The sequence below is a fragment of the Penaeus japonicus genome, unplaced genomic scaffold (genome assembly GCF_977035675.1).
Source record: "Penaeus japonicus unplaced genomic scaffold, GWHDUDI00000001_assembly GWHDUDI00000023, whole genome shotgun sequence".
In the NCBI taxonomy this organism is placed as follows: domain Eukaryota; kingdom Metazoa; phylum Arthropoda; class Malacostraca; order Decapoda; family Penaeidae; genus Penaeus; species Penaeus japonicus.
The window spans coordinates 4,485,184-4,502,683 of NW_028234425.1; the positions used below are offsets into that span (position 1 = coordinate 4,485,184).

The window sequence follows — 17,500 nt, forward strand, 5'->3', positions numbered from 1 at the left end:
CCTTTTCTACCTCTGGCCCCCCCTCTCTCCCCAACCTCCACCCCTTTCTCCCCCCCTATCCCCCCCCCCCAAGCAGCAGAAGCAGCGTCTCTTCAGAGTCTCTCTCCCAGGGCCACTTTTTAAAGAATAATTAGAATTCCCTGTCATTAAGACCCGAGCCTCAAACTTCCCTAAACAATGCCATTTCTCCCTAAACTAACTTTTTTTTTCCCCTCCCTCTCTCTCCTCCCCCCCCCTAGCACTCACTGTCTTACGCCTCTGACAACAGTGTTGGCTCGGTTCCTTTCTTGTCTTTTCTCTGTTCTTTTTGGCTTTGGCTTTCGCTTTGTTTTTGGTTTTCTTTGGCTTTGGCTTTGGCTTTCTTTGGCTTTGTTTTTCGCTTTGTTTTTGGGTTTCTTTGGCTTTGTCTTTGTCTTTGTCTTTGTCTTTGTCTTTGTTTTTGTTTGTGGCTTTGGGTTCGGGTTTCGTATTTTCTTGGACTGTGGGTGTGGGTAATTTTTTTTTCTAGATGTTGATTTTGTTGTGGGTGTTGTTTTTGTTTTGGTGTTGTATGTGGGTTGTTGTAGTATGTTTTTTTTCTGGTGTTATTATTCGATTTTGATTTTGAAACACAAAAAAAAATATTTGATTTGGAAACACAAAAAAAATCTTTGATTTGGAAACACAAAAAGAAGATTAATCTGACGTCTATCGCTTCCTTTACGTTTTATCTTGGTCTTTCCTTCGGTCTGTTTGGCTTCTCTCTCTCTCTCTCTTCCTTTTCTTCCCTCCCTCCCTCCCCCCCTTCCCTCTCCCATTCTTCCTCTACCTACCCTCACCCTCACCCTAACCCCCTCCCACTCCCCCCCGCCCTTGCTCTTCCACAACCATATATAGACAACGACATTAAAAAAAAAGAAAAAAAAGAAAAAAGAAATAAGAAAGTAAAACAAGAAGAAAACAAAATAAAGAAAGAGAAGAAAAGAAAAAAAGGGAAAGAGAGAGAGAGAAAAAAGACACTCCACCTGTTTATGAACTGCCGAGTCGACCCCTAGCCAGGCTGGGCTAGTTTTCACGGTCGAGCTTCATCTTGACATCCAGGGCTTAGGGGTCTCTAGCTGGGGTCAGGGGGAGGGGGAAGGGGGGAGGGGGGAGGAGTAGGGGGGTGGATGGGAGGGAGAGGGAGATATTAAAAGGGAAGGGGTAAGAATGGGGGAGGGGCGGGGAGATGGAAGGGGGGAGGGAAGGGAAGAGAAGGGGAGGGACAGGAAGGGAAGGGAAGGGAAGGAAAGGAAAGGAGAGGAGAAGAGAAGGGAAAGGCAAGGCAAGGCAAGGGAAGGAGAGAGAAAGGAGAGATAAGAAAAGAAGGAAAGAGGTAAGGATAGGATGCTAAGGAGTATAAAAGAAGAACAAAACAAAACAGAACTAGAATTAGAAGAAGAAAAAGAAAGAAAAAAGAAAATCCAGCAACAACAAGTCAACAGGAAAGGAAAGCCAGCTCGTTCCACCTCCCACCTTAAACCCCCCCCCTTTCCCCCATCTCCCCATCCCCCTCTACCCCCTCCCCTGGCTTGACGTGCAGCCTAACACGCCGCCGACCAAACACACTAAGCTCCCCGCGTTATAGGTTACTTCGCTATTTACGCGTTGACATTAATTACTTCATTGTTTTGATAGAGAGCGCGGAGTCCGGGAGGCGAGTTGGCTAGCCCTGTGAGCGACTGACTGTGTGACTCCCTTGGCGGGTGTTCTGTGTTCTTACCTGTGTTGTTTTGTGTTCTCTCTGTTTCTGTTTTGTGTTCTTTGTTGTGTGTTTTTTTTTGTGTGTGTTCTTGGTGTTATTTGGTGGGTGTGTTTTGTGTGTTCTCGTTGTCTCTCTGTATTCTTTTGGATGTTCTTGTGCTTGTTTGTGTTGGTTTGTGTTCTCTCTGTTTATTCTTGTTGTTCTTTTTGTTCATTCTTGTGTTCTCTCTGCTATTTTCTGTGTTCTCTGTGTTCTTTCTTGTGTTTTCCGTGCCCTTTTGTTTGGCTGTTTTCGTGTATGTTTTGTGGTATTTTATCATCTTTTTTTTGTTTGTTTGTTTTATTGTAAATGTTTTAAATTTCTGTTGTCGATTTGGGCTATGTCAGTCTCTCTTTCTTTCTTTCTTTCTTTATTTATTTATTTCTCTCTCTCTCTCTCTCTCTCTCTCTCTCTCTCTCACTCTCTCTATATATATATATATATATATATATATATATATACATATATATATATATACATACATATATATACATTTATATATATATATATATATATATATATATATATATATATATATATATATAATCTCTTCTTAAATCAAACCCTAATGTTTTCAATTCATATTTATCAACTCGACTAACCAGCTCAAGTGACATGCATAGTACATGTTCGATCAGCCGTCATGACAGTTGCTTGCATTGTCTCTACTTGTAATACGTTATTCCCATGCGATAGATTATGCGTTAGGCGCTTGATCATGCTTTCGTGTCCGTGTTTATGTCTTTGTTAAATGCGATGGGTTAGGGTGGGGGTTGGGGGGTAGGGTGGTAAGAGATGTGGGGATGTGTGCTTGCATGGCTGCACATGCGTAAAAGAATTTGATATATATATATGTATATATATATATATTTAATTTTTTAATATCTAATTTATTATTCATGACTTTATACACACACATAGACGCACACAAAGATGTTCGGAAGATAAGCGTGTGAATACCTAAATACATTTTGTTTTTTAAATATTCGAATTAAAACAATTTCCTCAGAACATTGATAAGTGAACAGTATGTCTCTCTGAACATCTAAACGTGATCAAATAACGATGATCTACGGTGTCTTTCTTGTACTATTGTACTTTTGATATTAAAAGTATACTCTTACGAATCGGTGTATGTGTATATATATATATATATATATATATATATATATATATTATATATATATATATAATATACATAATATATATATATATATATATATATATATATATATATATATATATATATGTATATATATTATGTGTTGTTATATATATGTATGTATTATATGTGTATATGTGTATTATGTGTGTTGTAATGTTCAAGACCCTTACGTCTTTGGAAAGAGGGGAGAGAAGGGAGGAAAGGTAGAGAAATAATGGTGATGAGGAAAGATGGAGAGGGAGAAGAAAGAAATAGAGAAAGGACCAAAAGGCAAAAGGAAGAGAAGAGGATGAAGGAGGAAAGAGATAGAAGAGGATGAAGGGTGGGGATGGGGATGCGGGATAAGAGGAGAAGAAAAGAGAAAGGGGTAAAAGAGAAGAGAGAAAAAGAACCGAAAAATCAAAGATAGAGAGGAGACAGAAAGAAGAGGAAAAGATGGGAGAAAGAGAGGAAAAGAAAGAAAAAAAAAAGGAAGAGAGAAATAGAGAAAGAGAAGAAGAGAAAGAGAAAGAGAAGACAAAAGAGAAGAGAAGGAGAAGAGGCACCACTTCCCGTCGTGCAAGTATCGTCGAAGAAAACTTTAAACACTGTCCGTCTAAAACTCCTCTTCTCCCTTTTAACGTCTGAGAGAACGAAATTCATATGCAAATTTCTAATGATTACGTCCTAATGACGAACGGCGATAAGAAATAAAAACGTCGGGAATGTGATCGCGGCACTTTCCTTTAAAAACAAGAAATTAGGTTGTGATAGTTCAAAGAAACGGCCGAATTGGGCGGGCGCTCCATTTTAATTTTCTTAATTTGGGCCCAACTTTAATCACAATTGTTCGAAAGAAGGAAGGGCCAGCTGTGATAGGTAGACTGGATTTTTGACTGGGGGGGAGGGGGGGTGGATAGGGGCCAGGGTGAGGGGATTGGAAAGGGGTGAGGGGTGAGGGGTGAGGGGGGATAAAGGAATTGGGGAGAGGGGAGGGACGGAGGGAAGAAGAGGATAGAGAATGAGGGGGAGGGCGGGTTGGGGGGGGAAGAGAACGCATCAGGTAGAGGGAGGGGAGGGATGACTGAAGGGTTGGGGGTGGGAGGGGGTTGGGGGGATGACAGACGAAGGGAGAGAAGAAACGATAGGAAGGAGGGAAGGTTAGGAGAGGAGGTGGGGCATGGGAGGGAGGTAGGGGGGGAGGGGGAAAGGAGGTACAAGCTTGGGTCTTCTTTTTTGTGGTAAGAGCGAGGAAGGTAGAGGGGAGGGGGAGGGGGAGGGGAAGAGAAAGGAAGTGGGATGGGGAGGGAGGGAGGGAGGGAGGGGGAAGGAGTGTCAAGATGAAGGAGGGACGACGGAAGATATGTGCAGGAGGTGGGAAGAGGGAGGAGGGGAAGGGGGGGGGGGATGGAGGACAATGAGGAAAGGATCGGAAATGATAGAAGAGGAGGAGGAGGAGGAGGAGGAGGAGGAGGAGGAGGAGGAGGGGGGAGGTACAGAGGAAGCGATGAAATGCAAAGAGAAAGGCGATGGCCGAGGAGGAGGAGGAGTAGGAAAAGAAGACGAAGAAGAAGAGTTTGTTAAAACTAAAGAGAAGAGAGAGGGGAGAGTGAGAGGGGAGACAGAAAGACGAAGAGAGAGAGAGAGAGAGAGAGAGAGAGAGAGAGAGAGAGAGAGAGAGAGAGAGAGAGAGAGAGAGAGAGAGAGGGAGGGAGAGGGAGAGAGAGAGAGAGAGAGAAAGAGCAGGAGAGAGAGAGAGAGAGAGAGAGAGAGAGAGAGAGAGAGAGAGAGGAAGGAGAGAGAGAAAGAGAAAGAGAGAGAGAGAGAGGAAGGGGACAGAGAGAGGGAGAGAGAGAGGGGAAAGAGAGAGAGAAGAGGGAGAGGGAAGGGAGAGAGAGAGAGAGAAAAAAGAGAAGGAGAGAAGAAGGAGAGAGAGGAGAGAGAGAAGAGAAGAAAAGGAGAGAAAGAGAAAGAAAAGAGAGAGAGAGAGAAAGAGAGAGAGAGAGAGAGAGAGTGAGAGGGGAGACAGAAAGACGAAGAGAGAGAGAGAGAGAGAGGGGGGGGGGGAGACTATAAGATTGTGGTGGTCTTAGTTACGCAAAGGAAAGAGAATTGAGTAAGGGTGGGGCGGGGGCGGGAGAGGAAGGATGGAGGAAGAGGAGGAGGAAGAAGAAGAAGAAGAAGAAGAAGAAGAAGAAGAAGAAGAAGAAGAAGAAGAAGAAGAAGAAGAAGAAGAAGAAGTTAGGGAGAGTGGGGAGATAAGGAAAGACTAGTGGGGAGAGGAGGGGGTAGGGGGTGAGAGTAATGGGGAAATAGGGAAGGAAAGCAAGAAACCGAAGGAGAAAAGAGGAAAAGAGAGAGAAAAGGGAAGAGGAAAGGGAAAGGGAAGAGAGGAATGGCAGAAAGGAGGAGAAGGCCGATTGCAAAGAATGAAGATTCTTGCTCTGTAATGGGCAGAGTGTTAGTGTTCCGAGTTGCAAGTATGTGCAATTGAAATTTTTGTTGAATGATTTCAACGCCGGTCTTGACACAAACTTGGTGGTGTAATGTAGGTCAATTAATAATTCAAACCAATCGTATATTACAATTTACGAAATAACAGCAAATAGAACAATAACAAAAGAAACAAAGACATCAAACTGAACCACAAAGAACCCGGAATATAAAACATAAAATGCAATAAGAGCACTTGAAGAACACGACATTAATTAGATTCGAATTTGATACTAATTTAACATCAGAACTTGAAGTACTACGACCAAACTTTCTCGGATGAACAGTAGAACACTAGAACAAGACTAGAACACTCTTATTATCATATGAGACGCCTTTTTCCTAGAAAATGCTATTGACACCAGAGGATATGGATGAGGGAATTAAGTTGCAAATTCTAGGGTATTTTCCTCTATTCGTTCATTTTAACAATCATGATACTTTCAACTGTTGCGTGTTAATGTCACTTTTTTTTCGTCGTGTCACAACATGGTGACACTCTCAGTGAAGTCATGAACTGGTGTCAACATACTGACTCGACGACAGGGCGAATCGTACGCGGACAGACGCACATAAGGACACGCATACATACATACATACACTAACATACAACATACAACATAATAAACGAACCCATACATGAACGGTTTAATTGAATTCGGTTCACGGTACACCCGACTATTCGCAGACGGTTCATTTGTCGGTTCTCGGCCTGTCTCTCTCTCCTCCTTCCATCCCTTCGCTCCTTTTCTTTTTCCTTTCCCTCTTCCCCCCTTTCCTCCCTTCCTTTCCCCACTTTCCTCCATCCACCCTTCCTCCTTCCCCACTTCCCATCTCTCATTCCTTCACCTCTCCCGTTCTTCCTTCACTCCGCTTCCTCCTATTCCCTCCCGCCCTCCCTTTCCCTCCCCCTTTCCTCCCCTCTCTTAAACCCTATCCCCCCCTCCCACCCCACCCTATCCCCCTCCCCACCCCTCTCCTCCTCCCCACCCCTCTCCTCCTCCTCCAGTACCCAAGACAGGCAAAGCAGCAGAGTCTCAGCCCCGCAGACCCGCCCCAGAGACCAGCGGCCCCTCTGGTACGGAATGGTCTGATTAGCCTGTAATTAGCAGAAATTAGTGAGTAAAGTGCGACAGCTGAGTCGTGGAGATAGTTAAGTTACAAGTGCTCGGACCCACCTACAGTTTTATCACGAGTTAGCGACAGACGCGGCTGCCTCCTTCGCTCTCTCGCTCACTCTCTCTTTTTCTCTCTTTTTCTCTCTTGCTCTCTCGGTTGCTCTCTCTTGCTCTCTCTCTTTCTCTCTCGGTTGCTCACTCGCTCACTCTTTCTTTTTCTCTCTCGCTTGCTCTCTTTCTCTCTCGCTCCCTCTCTCACTCACTGGCTCACTCTCTCTTTTTCTCTCTTTTTTCTCTCTTGCTCTCTCGGTTGCTCTCTCGCTCACTCTCTCTTTTTTCTCTCTTGCTCTCTCGCTCACTCTCTCTCTTTCTCTCTCGGTTGCTCTCTCGCTCACTCTCTCTCTCTTTCTCTCTCGCTTGCTCTGTCGCTCGATTGGGGTGGGATAAGGGTAAGGCCAGGGGAGTATGGAGGGAGAGAGGGCGGAAGAGAGGGAGGGAAGAAGGAAGAGACGGAGGGAGGGAGGGAAGAAGGAAGAGAGGGAGAGAGGGAAGAAGGAAGGAAGAGAGGGAAGGAGGAAGGAAAGGAAGAAAAAAAGAAGGGTGGAGTGAGAAAGAGAGAGCGCAAAGGAAGGGATAAAAGAAGAGTGAGTAGGAAAGAGGGAAGAGGTGGGAGAGAAAGAGGGGATTGGATAGTAAAAGGGAGGGAAACGCAGATGGAAGGGATAGGGAAGATAATAATAAAGAGGAGAGAGAGTAAGGAGAATGGAAGAGGGATGAAGGAGAAAGCAAAAGAAACGGATGAAGGGAGAACGAAAGGATAAGGAAAAAGAGGGAGAATAGGGAAGAAAGAAAAAGAGTAACAAGAAAATTGATTGAGGGAAGGGGACAACAAATGCAATAGATAAGTAGATACAGAAGTAATTCCGATAATTGATACAGTAAAACAAATGAACGTAGATCAGAGGAAAACATAGAAGGAAGGAACGCAACGGAAGAAATGTAGAAGGGAGAGAGATTGATAGAAGAAAATAAATAAGGATAAAAAGAAAAATCAAGAAAATCAAGTAAGATTTAAAAATTAAACAAAGATACAGAGAAGGGAAAAGGGAGATAAAGAGAGATTACAAGTAAAAGGAAATAAATATACAAAGAGAAAAACAAAATAAAAATAAAGAAAAATACAAAGAAAATCAAGAAAGATACAAATACCCCTACCCCCCAAAAATGTGCATAATCAAAAGAAAGAAAATGTAAGCAAGGAAAATTAACAGAGGAGAGGGAAAGATGTGATAATGAGAATTAATCTGTATGGGAATGCACAAAAAGTGAGGTTGCAAATAATGTTGTGATGTAATATAAGAAAAAGCAAAAAAAAAAAGGACAATGAAAGAATGGAATGAGGAGAGGGGAAATATACGAAAGGAACTCGAGGGGAAGCGAAAGGGAGAAGAGAAGAGGAAACCAAACGAAAGATGGAAAAAGGAGAAGGTCGAAGAAGAAAAAGGAAGAAAGAGAGAAAAAGAAAGGAAAACAAAACGACAGAGAACGAGAGAGAGAGAGAGAGAGAGAGAGAGAGAGAGAGAGAGAGAGAGAGAGAGAGAGAGAAAGAAAGAAAGAAAGAGATTATCAACCAGAGAGACCCGAGTGAGCGAGTGTGAGAGCGAGAGAGAGAGCGAGAGAGCGAGCGAGAGAGACCAACTCAAGAGGTCATAAAGAACGTTCCCCAAGCCGATCTCTTAAGAAACGTTAACAGAGCAGTCGTGACTTGATGTTTATGTCAGGGAACGCCATGACATGCAGGACCCCGCTGGTTGTTGTGTCCTTGTTGCCCCCTGGAGCTATGATGTCAATGCTTATATATGGTGTCGTGGAGAAGCATTGTTAGTAGCGGCGCCGGCGAAATGGAGGCGGGGGTGGGGTGGGGTGGGGGGAGGAACACTGCCTTTGATCGGTGGTTAAATAACCTGGGGAATGATTGACAACGGCGCGGCAGACATTTCATATTGCATATTTCGGGTGATTTTTCTCCCGTTTTTTTTTTTTTTTTTTTGTGGTGGTGGTAAATATATAATCGTATTTTGGATTGGATTTTTTTTTTTTGGATATATATATATATAAATACTACTTAAGATGTTTTGCGATTTTTTTTGTTAAAGGTTATTGAAATATTTTGTATTTATTTTGCAATTTATGCAGAAAAAAAAGAATATATATATATTTTTTCTCTTCCTTATTATTCATTTCTTCTTTCCGTGCCTTTCGTTAACTTGGTACTAAATCAATTTCGGATATCCCGATCATTCGCATATATTATTTCGATTTGAATTCGGATAACTCAACTTCAAACTCCTCACCCTTATTTGGTTATAGTGTCCCGCCCGTAATCATATTTTGTTAAAAAAGGGGCCTCTCGTATATAATTTTTTTTTATTTTTTTATCATATGTAACAATAAAAACACTAAAATAAGATACACAAAGCACCACATTAAACTGAATCACGTTAACATAGATAAAGCATGATAAGGATAATCGTGACACGGCGAATAAAAAGTGGTTGGGAGGAGAGGAGAGGGGAGAGGGGGGGAAGGAAGGAGGGGAGGAGGAGGAGAAGGGGATTAGAGAAACATTTTTCTTATATATCCTGGCCAAAAAAAAAAGGGGGGGGGGTCGTTATATAAAGCATTTAGTGTGAAAGAATGAAAGAGTAAGTGGTTTGGCATGAGATGCGGTGAGTGAAGTTAGTAAAATAAAGTGGTTCTCGAGAGACCCTGAAGAAGGAGAAAATAGGAACACTTTGCCGTATCGACTGATCTATGCTGTTGCGTGCACGCTTTCGGACGAAGTGTGTTTGTTGACTGTCCCTGTGGTCAGGCCTGTTGATTTAATCGTGTTTTTGGCGTGTACGATAAAATGCGGGTGAAGAAATAACGGAAAATCTCTCTATACTTACTGGTCGGGTGATGGATTGGCGAATGGGTAATACATGGGACAAAACTCAGACAGACACACACACACACACACACACACACACACACACACACACACACACACACACACACACACACACACAAAGCTACGTGTCAATAAATGGTTGTATTGTTGCTGCGTCTGTGTGCGTGTCAGCTTGCTTGTGCAAAGCCAAAGAAAAAAAAAAAAAATCTCCATTAGATAGGGTAAAAGAGAAAGAAAGAAAGAAAAAAAAAAGCTAAAAAAGAAAAGAAAAGAAAAAAAAAAAAGTTTAGACTCGATGGCGGTATCTGGCATCTTTCCCAAGAGCGTCAGTTAGCAGAAGAAAAAGAAAATGGCCTCTTTCTATGCTAATTATTGGAGTGAATTCTTGTCTGCCTTTCTGAGATGTTCTCGTGCACGAGTCTTGTTAGGGATAATCTACCTCGCAGTCTTTTGTTTTTATTCAGGGAGTCCGCACCCGCGCCCCCGACAAATAGAGTCGACGGTTAGGCGATAAACACAGTGATTGTGTAAATGGCTTACGAATTGCTTCCTGTGTGATTGTGTACGTAAATAGGCCATGCTAATTTCGGCTAACGACGTAACAGCCACTTGCTCGCGCTTTTAAGAATGGCGAGGGAAAGGGGTAGGGGGGGGAAGGGGGGAAGGGGAGGGGGAATGGGGTCCTAATAGCCTTGAGTTAACGTCTCTGAGAGGAACCTTATCTGGCGCAAGAGGGCGTGAGTGTAACAAGGCCTCAGTTACAGGTATTGTGTTGTGAACATCGTCATACCAAACGCCTTTGATAACGAGGCTCGGGAAGAGCATTGTGGATGAAGGGTTTAAAATCGACACTGTATACTATGTTTCTTTTTTTTCTTTTCTTAATTTTTCTTCTTGTTTCATTCTTGTTTCATTCTTGTTGTCTTTATTTTTTTTCTTTTTGTCTTCTCTTGATGATATATTTTTTTTACTTCGTTTTCTTTTTTTCCATAATCTTTCTCTTAATTTTCTTTTTTTCTTTTCTGTGTTTTCTTCTTTACTTTTTTTTCCCTTTACTGTTGCTTTTTCTGTTTCGTCTGTTTCTCATTCCTTCCTCTAAATATTCCATTTTCTCTTTTCTTCTCCTACGACCATCACACCATGACACCATGAAAAGGAAAATTATTACATTTAGTCTTAAGTCTTGTTTGTATGACTATCGCTACTATTCTGTCTCCCTCTTCCCTCTTTCCCTTTCTTTTCACCTTCATCCTGCTATTCCTACTCCTCCTCTTTCCTCTCTTTTTCTCAATCTCTCTCTTTCTCTCTCTCTCTCTCTCTCTCTCTCTCTCTCTCTCTCTCCTCCCATCTCCTCTCTCTCCTCTCTCAATCATCTCCCACTCGAATCTCCTTCTCTCTCTCTCAGTCTCCCTCTCCCTCCCTCTCCTCCCTCACTCTCTCTCTCTCTCTCTCTCTATTAAATATATATTATATATATATGTATATATAAATATATTAACATATAATAGAATACAGTATATATATATATATATATATTATATAAGTATATATATATATATATATATATAATAATCCTTCCTTTCTCTTCTCTCTCTTCTTCCCCTCTCCCCCCCCCTCCCCCCCCCCCTAATCTCTACCCTCCCTCCCCCTCCCGTCCCGCTACCCGCCATCCCATTCTCCCCCTTTTTTTCCCTCTCTCTCCTTCTCCCCCACCCCCTCTCACCCCTCTCTCTCTCTCTCCTCTCGATCCTCACTCTCTCTCTCTCTGCCTCCCATCTTCTCCTCCTCTCTCGTCTGCTCCTCAGTTCCTTCATCCTCCCTCTCCTCCTCATCCTCTCTCCCTCGTCCCTTTCCCCCCTCCTATCTCACTCTTCCTTCCTTCACTCCTCTCGTCTCTCTCCCAACTTCCTTCTCTCCCCTCTTCTGTCCCTCTCTCTCTCTCTCTCTCTCTCTTCACCCTCTCCCACCTCCCCTCTCTCTCTTCACCCTCTCCCCCCACACTCTCTCCAATCCTCTCCCCATTCTTTCCTTCCCTCTTACCCTCCCCTCCTCTCCTTCCTCCTCCTCCACTTCCTACTCTTCCTTGCTTCCCCCAACAGAAGTCCTATAGAGGAGGAAGGGAAGGATATAGGAATAAGAACGAACCTTGAGGAAGGAGGAAAGAGAAGGGAGGGAGTAAGGGAAGGAGAAGGAGAAAGGAAGGGAAGGAGGGTAGGGGCAGAGAAGGGAGGGAGAAAGGAAGGGAAGGAGTGTAGGGGAAGAGAACGAATGGAGGAAGGGAAGGAGGGTAGGTGAAGACAAGGGGGGGGGGGAGGGAAGGAGACTAGGAGAAGAGAAGGGAGGGAGAAAGGGAAGGAGACTCTTCTCTCGCCGTGCGGCGCACGGTCAGGCTGGACCTTGGCAGACAAGGGGGGAGGTCCTTAAGGAGGGTAGGGGAAGACAAGGGGGTGGGGGGAGGGAGAGGCACGACCTGGAACGGCCGGGTACGCACTGACACGGTTACAGAACGGCAAACAACCTCCGGTATGCCTGTGTGACCTTTTCATGACACGCACACTGCTTGCACATTGTATATTGACCTATCACAGCCTGCACTCCCGCTCTCCTGGAGCCTGTAGTCTGTAGCCATTAATATTTACAAACACTGGCGGACAAACATAGACACGTAGCGGCGGCCATGAGATGTGGTCAAGATTTTTTTTTTTTTTTTGGGGGGGGATGGGGGGTGGAGGGGTGTTATTGATGTGGTATTGATACTCTCGTGATTTCATGTCAGGCCCAAGTGCACTAGTCTCTCTGTCTCTCTCTCTCTCTCTATCTTTCTCTTTCTCTCTCTCTTTTCTCTGTCTCTTTCTCTCTCTCTCTCTTTCTCTCTTTCTCTCTCTCCCCCTCCCTCCCTGCTTCTCTCTCTCTCTCTCCCTCCCTCCCTGCTTCTCTCTCTCTCTCATCTCTCTTCTTCTCTCTCTCTCTCCATCCGATCCCGTTCATCTCTCTCGTCAATCTCTCTCTCTCTCTCCCTCGCTCTTTCCCCTCTCCCTCATTCTTCCGTCTCCTTCGTCATTTCACCCTCGTCCTCTCTCTCTTTCTCTCTCCCGCTTCGCTACTCCCTCTCTCTCTCTCTCTCTCTCTCTCTCTCTCTCTCTCTCTCTCTCTCTCTCTCTCTCTCTCATCTCTCTCCCTCCCTCCCTCCCTCTCCCTCCCTCCCTCTCCCCCTCCCCCTCCCCCCCTCCCTTCCCTTTGTCTCCCTCTCCCCCTCCCCTCCCTCTATCTGCTTCTCTCTCTCTCTCTCATCTCTCTATCTCTCTCTCTCTCTCTCTCTCTCTCTCTCATCTCTCATCTCTCTTCCTCTCTCTCTCTCTCTCTCTCTCTCTCCCCCCCTCCCTCCCTCCCTCCCTCCCCCTCCCCCCTCCCCCTCCCCTCCCCTCCCCCTCCCTTTCTCTCCTTCTCTCCCCCCTCCTTCTCCCTCCCTCTATCTGCTTCTCTCTCTCTCTCTCATCTCTCTATCTCTCTCTCTCTCTATCTCTCATCTCTCTCTCATCTCTCATCTCTCTTCCTCTCTCTCATCTCTCTCTCTCCCTCTCCCCCCTCCCCCTCCCCTCCCCCTCCCTCCCTCCCTCCCCCTCCCCCCTCCTTCTCCCTCCCTCTGTCTGCTTCTCTCTCTCTCTTATCTCTCTATCTCTCTCTCTCTCTCTCTCTCATCTCTCTCATCTCTCTTCCTCTCTCTCATCTCTCTTCCTCTCTATCTCTCTCTATCTCTCCTTCCGCTGGGGTTAAGAGAGATGTCCCATGGTTCACTTATCAATATTGAACCTGTTTTTGTTCTTGATGTTGTTTGCCACCATAGCATGCATGCATATCAGAGCAACATAGACCCATAGGGATTGATTAGGGGAACCGGCGATAACAGAGGAAGCTTTGGTGACAGACAGGTTGTAGGAATTTATGGGATTATTGTTGCTTTTTCGTTTTTTCGTAATTTGTTTTGTTTTGTTTCGTTTTTTTTTCTCTTTTTTTTTTTTTTTTTTAGGAATTTATGTGGTTATTGTTGCTTTTCGTTTCTTCGTAATTAGTCTTGTTTTGTTTCGTTTTTTTTTTCTTCTAAGGAATTTATGTGATTATTGTTGCTTTTTTTTTTTTTTCTTTTGTTTTGTTTTGTTTCGTTTTTTTTTTCTTACAGGAATTTCTGTGATAAGTATTACTTTTTTTTACTTCGTAATTAGTTTTGTTTTGTTTCTTCTTTTTTTTGGCGGGGGGGGGGGAGGAATTTTCGGTTTTCTGCCAATTAACGCCGAGGGTTATGAACGGAGCGAGAATGGACGGTGTTTTGTAAATAAGTGAAGTTGTCTTTAAAAGATAGAAGGAAACAGTGTTTGTGTTTTGTCGTTTTTTTTTGTTTTGTTTTGTTTTGACAGACGTGTGTGTGTGTGTGTGTGTGTGTGTGTGTGTGTGTGTGTGTGTGTGTGTGTGTGTGTGTGTGTGTGTGTGTGTGTGTGTGTGTGTGTGAAAGAGGGAAGAGAGGGAGAGAGAGAGAGAAACAGAGACAGAGACAGAGACAGAGGAGAGATATAGATATAGATATAGATAGATATAATAGAAAGATAATCCCCCCCCCACCCACCCACCCGCTCCCTCTCTTTCCCTTCAATCGACAAGATTTTGATAGCAATTATTTACTCTCGTTTAAAATGAATCGAAATGCGCAGTCAGTCAGTCCGTGATCGGTTGCAGCGACTATCTCCCGTCGCCGGAACAACACGCGGCCAATCACTGCAACAGTTGCAACAAGGAAATAAAATAATGATTACTGTTTCTTCCTCGTGTTTACTTTTGTTTTCTTTCTTTCTTTTCTTTTTTTTCTTGTGATCTGATATGTTGCAGTCAAATATTATGTTTTAGTCTTGCAAGAAAGAGAATGAAAGTGCAACATGCAATGTGGAAGTGGAGTTATTTGATGTAGAGGTACTGGAAATGGGTTGGTTTTTATTCTTGGTGTTTCATGAAATTAAATTGACAGAATAATATGTTAGTTAGGAATTCGATATGTGTTGGAATTATCATAACCTTCATCACCATCATCACCACCACCATCATCATCATCATTATCATCATCACCACCACCACACCATCATCATCATCATTATCATCATCATCTTCATTATCACCATCATCATCATCATCACCACCAACAAACAACTCAACACACCACCGACACCCAACCTCGCTCGCTCACTCGCACTACGCCCGGAATTTCACCCACCCTCCGATGAATTTGCGGGGACAATTTATGTTAGTCATGCCCGTACCAAGCCCACCACCATCATCCTCACCATCAGCATCACCATTACCATCATCATCATCAAACATCACCATTACCATCATCACCATCATAATCAATCATCATCATCATCATCATCACCACAATCATCATCATCATCATCATCATCACCTTCATAATCATCATCACCATCACCACCACCATCATCATCATCACCACCATCATCATCATTATCATCACCACCATCATCATCATCATCATCATCATCATCATCACCTTCATAATCATCATCACCATCATCATCATCATCACCATTACCATCATCCTCATCAAACATCACCATCATCATAATCATCATTATCATCACCACCACCACCATCATCATCATCACCACCACCACCATCATCATCATCACCACCATCATCATCATTATCATCATCATCACCATCATCATCACCATCATCATCACCACCACCACCACCATCATCATCACCATTACCATCATAATCAATCATCATCATCACCATCACCACCACCACCATCATCATCATCATCATCATCATCACATCATTATCATCACCATCATAATCAATCATCATCATCACCATCATCAAACATCACCGTCATCATCACCACCACCATCATCATCACCATCTTCATCATCACCATCATCATCATCATCATTATCATCACCATCATTATCATCATCATCACCACCATCACCATCACCACCACCACCATCATCATCACCATCTTCATCATCACCATCATCATTTTGGAAGCCCGAATGCATGACTCACATTCCGGGGTTGTTCATGAGGCATGAAGGTGACGTTCAGGCGACGAGTCACTTTCGTTTTATGACAGGAATAAAGTAATAATGCAATAAACTTGATATATTAAGAAAAAAGAGAGAATGGTTTACTTGCAACATCATGCGTCATTGCATGAACGGCTTTCGAGTGCTTTCGAGTACATGCATGCAACAGGCATCATGCTGACGGAGTTAAATGTATTGTTGCAAAAGCAGCATTGCTTACCTACAAAATCATCATTATTAAGTGTAGGGATATTTGCATATCTTTTGCAAGAAATGTTCATGGGAGGTTTGTTGATTTTTTTTAGGAAGCGGAGAAAATAAACTATCAACTGACATGGTTTATGTTTTGCAATAAACAACGAATAGAGAATGCAGTGTTGATAAATATCGTGTTCAGTGCAACGACATACCCAAAGTGCGCATTTCAAAGCTGCAACACGAAATCTACGCTTGCAACTTTGAACCTTCCGTGCAGTGAGCACTACATATATTAAGTAGACACATAACCTTTGTTCTTTTGAAGTGAACATTAAAATATTTCTCATTTCTGTTCTTATGCAATGCGCGCTGCATGAAAATAGAGATAGATTCATGAACATTATTCGCCTGAACTGAACTTTTTCTCCATGTTGAACACATTTTGATTTAGATAATCTTTATTCTTGTGCAATGAACAACATTGCGGTGAACACATACCTCCACAAGTAGAAACATACACATAGATTTCGTTCTCGACCTCATGCTACCACATGCTACATAGATCTAGAAACAGACACAGAATCCTAATGCAATAACCCAACAACATAATAAACAAAACAAAAACAAACAAACACAACAAAACCCCTATCATTGAATATTAAACCTAGCATATAAACCTAACAAATAAACTCCACATACACTCTCTTTATTCCCAATACCCCGAAGGCAAACCGAGTCTTTATGATCAACAGACAATTTTATGATCAACAGACAATTTTATGATCAACAGACAATCAACAGACAATTTATCCGTCCACGAAACCTAATGGGAAAGTGTATCTTATGTGAAAAGAAGGAACTAGCTGTGTTCTTAATAGGGGGAATTAGCAAGCCGGGTGACGAAAGCTCTCGGCTGTAGAATATCATGGGGTCTTGAAGACGGGAGGGCGTGGCTTCAGGAGGAGTTGGCTTCAAGAGGAGTCGGCTTCAGGAGGAGTCGGCTTCGAGAGGAGTCGGCTTCAAGAGGAGCTGGCTTCAAGAAGAGTTGGCTTCAAGAGGAGTCGGCGGGCTGTTACGTCCGTCCTCTTAATAGTAATTGTTTATGCGGTCATTGGCTAAGGGGGTCGGGCTCGGGGGGGGGGGGGGCATACATATGCATGCTCTGTGTACATAGTGATGTATATACACACACAAAGAAGCACACACGCACGCAAGCAAACAAAAACACACACGAGTACTCAAATGCCAACATGCATATGAATACACGTGCCTAGATTTTTTTTGTATCGATTTTTTGTTCCATCTATGTATAAACTATGTATAAATCTTGTACAACTATGACTCATGATATACTTTTGAATATGCTCACGCTTGATTGGTCACACACACTCATACTCACTCACCTGATATTCACTCACTCACTCCCCTCTCTCCCCTCCCCCCCAACCCCTCCTCACCCACCCTCCTATCCCAAGCGCATTATAGCATCGCCATGAATTTTTTTTTTCCTCTTCTGATTTTCATCTCCTTATTGCCTCATCGTCTCACGTTCTTCATCTCCTCATTGCCTCATCATCCCACGTTCCTCATCTCACCATCTCACCTCCTCATCTCGCCAAACCTTCTATTCTTCTGACGTTCCTCTCCTCATCTCATCTCATCTCATCCACTCATAATCTCACATACCTCATCTCCTCACCACACCTCCTCATCTCGCCGTACCTTCGCACCTTCTAA

The 17,500-nt window shown here is 43.3% G+C and overlaps 1 protein-coding gene across 1 annotated transcript in view; it reads left to right on the top strand.

Moving 5' to 3' along the window:
• The window catches only part of LOC147469154 (uncharacterized), a 299,263-nt gene that overhangs the window by 46,025 nt on the left and 235,738 nt on the right, over positions 1-17,500 (top strand). The window lies entirely within an intron of this gene.